The sequence below is a fragment of the Sarcophilus harrisii genome, chromosome 3 (assembly GCF_902635505.1).
Source record: "Sarcophilus harrisii chromosome 3, mSarHar1.11, whole genome shotgun sequence".
NCBI classification, from domain to species: Eukaryota; Metazoa; Chordata; class Mammalia; order Dasyuromorphia; family Dasyuridae; genus Sarcophilus; species Sarcophilus harrisii.
The window spans coordinates 574,856,178-574,862,177 of NC_045428.1; the positions used below are offsets into that span (position 1 = coordinate 574,856,178).

Sequence of the window (6,000 nt, forward strand, 5' to 3'; positions counted from 1 at the left end):
TATTAAGCACCTAATGTATACATGGCTCTATGCAAAAGACAAAAATATGAAGTAATCCCTGCCCCCAAGTTGCTAATGTTCCAAAGGGAGAAATCAGCAGGCAAGTACCTAGGTACAAAGGAAATATAGCTAGGCTAAATAAAGGATCCTCTCAGAAGGAAGGCACTTGCATGAAAGGAAGAAAGTCTTCTGCAGAAGATGGGATGTTAGCTGAAGGAAGGCAGGAGGTAAGAGATGAGGATGTTGAGAATTGCAGGTGTATGAGGGATAGCCAGGGAAAATGCCCAGAGTCGAGAGTTTTGTTGGGGAAATAACAAGTAGACTGATGTCACTGCTTTGGAGAATATCCAGGGAAGAAGGAGAGGAAAAAGATTGGAGAGATAAGTAGGAATCTAAAGCCTGGAATATAGCGTTCCAGGAACTGGGGGTAAAAAGGCAAAAATAGAAATCCCTGCCCTCAGAGAGCTCACCTTCTAATCAGAATGTGCCCTCCTTGGTCATCTCTCTCCCTTGGATGTCTTCTGAATCTGTTCATTGAATGACTGTTTTCTCCCCTGTGTGTTTTGGACTCTTCCCCAACATCTGCCCGTCTCCACCTGCCCTTCTCATCATTCCTCTTCAGCCCCTACATTCTCCCTTGATTTTCTCCTCGGTTTAGATCCCAGAGCACAAGAAGGCGGCATGGGGAGGCTGGCCGGCCAGCTGTGAGTGTTTCTTTGGCAGTGTCTTAGCTGGTTGTTGTGAGTAATAGATGAGGAAGCAATCAGCAAGTATACTGCCCTAGAAGTGCTACACGTTGTTAGGCCTGTGAGGATGGACGAGGCCAGCCTGGGACCCCATCGTCGGAGACCCGGACCCCGCAGCCTGAGCTCAAGAAGGAACCATTCGGGTCCCTTAGGTAAGTGCTTTCTGGTGGAGGGTGAGGAAGGCGGCGGATGTGGGCACTCTCCAGAGAGGTCTCACTCAGCTAGAAGACCGTGGAAAGAACGCTGGACTTGAGGATGCAGAGGACATGGATTCTAATCCTCTCCTGGGGACTTACCAGGTGTATGACTTGTTTGAGTAAGTTGTTTCTGTCCCAGACTTCTGTTTTCTGTTCTGTAAAATGAGCAGGGACCAAATGGTATCAATGTTCCTTCTAGCTCTCAATCATGTGGTGCTGAAAGTGTCGATGAAGAAATAAAAGGGACAAGGAAGGAAGGAAAGAGGGAGGGGGGGAGGGAGAAAGGGAAAGAAAGGAAGAAAAAAGGAGGAGGGAAGAAAGTAAAAGAAGAAAGAAGGAAGAGAAGAGAGGAAATGAGGGAGAAAGGAAGGGAAGGAAGGAAGGAGGGAAGAAACCATTTATTAAGTTCTTATGTGAAAATCACCATGTTCTACTGGTCATCTTGCCATCTGGGGGAGGGGGTGGGGGAAAGAGGGGAAAAATTGAAACAAGAGGTTTGGCAATTGTTAATGCTGTAAAGTTACCCATACATATAACCTGTAAATAAAAGGCTATTAAATAAAAAAAAAAAAAAAAAAAAAAGAAAATCACCATGTTATGCACAGGGCATACAAATAGAACCAGCTGAATGAGATTTTAATGCAGTTTGCTTATATGTATGAGACAGTGCAAACAATGCTGGCTCTGCAATGAAAGGTCCTAGGTTCAGACCCTGCCTCTCTCATGCTGAATTATCCTTTTCCCTTTGTGTCCCTCAATTTTTTCATCTGTAAAATGAGGGGGTTGGACTGGATGCCTTCTAGGGTCTCTTAGCTCTAAAGATCAATGAATCTACCAATTAACAGGCACATATTAAGCATCTACTGTATACTCAGCACAATGCTAATAAGGGCTGCCAAAGGACTAATGAAAGTGAAACAGTCCCTTAGGGAGCTTACATTAGACCTGGGGAAATATGCACATAAATACGTGTAAAATAAATACTGGGTAATTTTGATCATATAATAGCTATTGTTACAGTGACGGTGGTGAAGGTACATATAAGCATGTGCTTGGAGTGGACATAATCTGGGGCGCGCACACACACACACACACACACACACACACACGGCTTTATTTCCCACAGGACACATTCCAATTGAGGCGAGTAAGGCAGGAAAATAGTAATTCCTACGTGGGTGTTGGGAGAAGCATCATAAGGTTTTTTTCTCATTAACTCCAAGCCGGGCCCCGGGCCTGTGACTGGAGAGAAGCAAGCGTTATTCTCTGCCCCGGTGACCCTTCGTGGGATAGGCCCTCTCAGGCCTTCCCCAGCAGGGTCAGCCTGGCCACCCTGGGACTCCGGCCTCTGCTTCCTTCCCCGTTTGTGGGGGTCAATTGAGTTCCAAGGCCTGCTGAGCTGCTATGACGACAAGGATAGAGCCTGAGAGCCCAGAGCCGGAGTGTGGGGGCATCTGGGGAGCTGCTTCAGAGTCGGGGGTCACAAGCCACCCCGGAAACGGGAGGTCACTCTGGTGGGGATGCAGCCCCTCCAGCCGAGTCTTACAGCCAGTCCCCCATGGACATTGCATCGGATCCTTCTCCTCCTGCTCCTTTTGTATCACACCTCATGGGAATCATTGCAAAAGCTGAGCACCCGTGCTGTGTGTCTCATGAACTCTTGCAGCCAAAATCCCATCGAGGGTCCCTGGGGAGTCGCGGCTGGGACGCTGGTTCCGGATCTCTTTCAGCTCCAAGTCCCTGGCAGAACCCGCTCCCAGACCACACCCATCCGGCCTGTGATCCGGACTCGGGGCTCTTTGCCATTGGTTCCTTTTCAAGCTTTTTGTATTCTTCCTCCATCCCATCACAGCCACGTCCTGGAATGATGACGAGGAAAATGAGAACACACATTTCTATAATGAGGCCATTCAGTCCAAACCGCTTATTTTCTGGAAGAGGACATTGAGACTCAAAGATAAACAATGACTGACCCAAAGTCACGCAGCAGAGCCAGGATTCAATTGAGGGTCCTAGATCCAAAGGGGAAAGCAGGCTCAGCAACCTTCTCCTTCAATGGCTTCAATTTTTAAATGAAACCCTGAGAGGTCACAGCATCACAGAGCTGGAACAGACCTCAGCGTCCTCATTTTTCACATTCAACAGAGTCTGAGAAGCAGGATTTGAATCCAGATCTCAGATTCTGAAGCCACAGCTTTTCCCACTCTCTCCCTGTCCCTTTCTCCATCCAGAATCCCCGTTGGATCCCTACTCTAGTGCAGGTGCTGAGTCCCCATCCTCTGGGCCAATACTGGAGAAACCTTCCTGGGCTCTCTCACCTGAAGACATCAGGAGATGAGACACTTAGATTCTCTTCCTAGTTGAAGGAAATTCAAGGCCATTGACTTGGAAAAGACTTCACGAAGTCTCCTAGTCCGTTTCTTTCCTTTTTTACAGAAAAAGAGAGAGCTGACATGACTTATTCAGTCACATGAATCAGAAGTGTTACATTCAGAATCTGAACTCAAGCCTTCTTTCCAGCAGACTACACCCCCTCCCCTCCCCAAAGAGCGACATAGCCCTCAAGTCTATCAGTAACTTCCTCTGTAACACCAGAGTGTGAAGGGGGACGGGGCGGAGGCGTGGATACCGTGTTTGGCCAAGCCAGGGCCCTTCCGGAGCCGTTCTGTTTACCCCGAGAGCCTGGAGCCCAGGGCGACTCGGAGATGGAATTCCCCTCCGCAAAGCGCATGCCTTTCCCCACCGGCAGCGAGCCCCCCGGCCCCGTGTCCGGAGCCTGCAGTCGGCTGGAGGTGGGCGTGGGCTGTCACGGACTGGATGGAATGCCCAGAATGTGGGCTGCTGGGACAGGCTCCACTCCAGCCCCCGCCACCGCCGCCGCAGCAGCATCTTGGGATCACTGCGGATGGAGCTCTCTGCATTTTTCCCAGTTTTAAATAGGGCTCAGGAATGTCAGTCCCCACCACACGCCTGCCTTCTGCCCGCCTGCCACCGCCACATGCAAGGGGCCACAGGCTTTCTATAGTAACAGGCCCGGCTGATTGGAATTCAGGTCAAAAGGTTTGCAAATAACCTATTTCTGCTCCCCCCATCCCGGTCTCTTTTCATGTTGTTTTTCTCTATCTGAGAAGAAGGCTGTTGCTTTCCCAGCTTGGTAACAAGAATGCCAACAAAAAAACTCCAAAAAGAGCCTGGAGGGTTTCTGGGTAACAGGGAGACCGAGCCAAGAGACTTCCTTTGCTTTGACTCAGGTCTTTGCAAAAATGTTGCTTACTCAGTCTGAAGAGACTTGGACTCACCGGTGGGGACCCCAGAGAATTTGGGCTGCGTGTCCTGGAGGTTGTAGCCGTACTGCTTTGTTTGGGAAGAAGAAGGAGTGTTGGCTGGGATGGAGAAGCTCACGCCTGCTTTCTGTGTGACCTGGAGCAGGTCACAAAAACTGTACTTTGTCAAATGAGTGTGATGTTTGTCGTGATGATTTGGGAATAGTTTGGTACAATGAGGTGATTCAGGCCGGTTCCAATGGGCTTGTGATGAAGAGAGCCTTCTACACCCAGAGAGAGAACCATGGGAACTGAGTGTGGACCACAACATAGCATTCTCATTCTTTTTGTTTTTGCTCGCTTGCATTTTGTTTTCTTACTCCTTTACTTTCTTTTTCTTGTGCAGTAAGAGAATTGTATAAATATGTTTACACATATTGGATCTAACATATATTGGATTGCTTGACATCTAGGGGAGGGAGTGGGGGGAAGGAGGGGAAAATCTGAAACACAAGGCTATGCAAGGGTCACTGTTGTCAAACTATCCGTGCATATGTTTTGGAAAAAAAAAAAGCTTTTAAAAAAAAGAAAATAAATAAGCAAGTTTTATTTTTAACAATGTTACAGATTGCTTTTGCATACATATTTGTTACTGCTATTATATCTGTCTATTTTTGTTATTATTAAATTTAGAAAAAAAGAATAAAAGAAAAAGCTGCTATTTTTTTTAAAAAAGATGAAAAATGGAATAGTTTGGTAATAATGAAAGTCTTTTTTGGGTATTAATTTTGTAATGTGTATTGGTCAACCTGCCATTGAGGGGAGGGGTGGGGGGAAAGAGGGGAAAAATTGGAACAAAAGGTTTGGCAATTGTCAATGCTGTAAAATTACCCATGCATATAGCTTGTAAATAAAAAGCTATTTTGAAAAAAGTTTTGTAATGAATGCCTCTTCTAACTCCAGCAGTTGTTAGTATTACTTAATTTTAAAAATATTTTAATTTAAAAATAATTTTTATTGCATGCCTTTTATTTTTACATCTGTCATTTCTGGATATATCCCAGTTTTCCCTACCAAAATTGACGACTCCCTTAGAATAAAGAAAAAATTAAAACAAAAACAACCAGTGTAATGATTCTGTTTGATAAGGTATGCAGCATTCTGCCCTGGTAGTTCCCCACCTTTTTGTCAGCAGGAGGCAGGTATTTGGAGAATCCATTAAACCGTGCTTCTGCCGAGCTGGAAAGGATAGGACATACCTAGGTGAGTGCCTTAAAGACAAAATTTTCAGAACAATATAGTTGAAGGGGGGGAAAGGAGAGACCTTGAGAAAGGGTTCCAGACCCCAGGACTGGAACAGAAACCCTGGGGTGATGAGTTTCTGTCTCTACCCATGAGGCCACAGTCATGAAAGCCACTAGGAGGGGCTCAAGCTGGGGAAGAGTAGCTTCCTATTTTAATAGTTATGTTGCTACCATAAGATTCACAAAGCTCTCTTAAGTACATTATCTTGTTTGTTTCTCACAATCGCATTATGAGGTAGGTATTATCATTATTATTATTATCATTACAATTATTATCGCAATCCCCATTTTATAGATAAGGAAACGGGTGGTACATTGGATGGAGTGCTAAGCTGGAAGCAGGAACACCTAAATTCAAATCCAGCCTCAGATAATTAGTAGCCTGGTGACCTTTGTCAAATCACTTAATCTCTCTGTTTGCCTCGGCTTGCTCAGCTGTAAAATGGAGATCATAATTGCACCCCCTCTTGGGTTATTATGAGCATCAAAT

The 6,000-nt window shown here is 45.9% G+C and overlaps 1 long non-coding RNA gene across 1 annotated transcript in view; it reads left to right on the top strand.

Moving 5' to 3' along the window:
* Nucleotides 1-898, top strand: part of LOC116422854 — a 42,487-nt gene extending 41,589 nt beyond the window's left edge. Inside the window, exon 3 of the long non-coding RNA XR_004233390.1 lies at nucleotides 659-898. This is a non-coding gene — a long non-coding RNA (uncharacterized LOC116422854). The remainder of the gene's footprint in view (nucleotides 1-658) is intronic.
* Nucleotides 899-6,000: the final 5,102 nt, after the last annotated feature.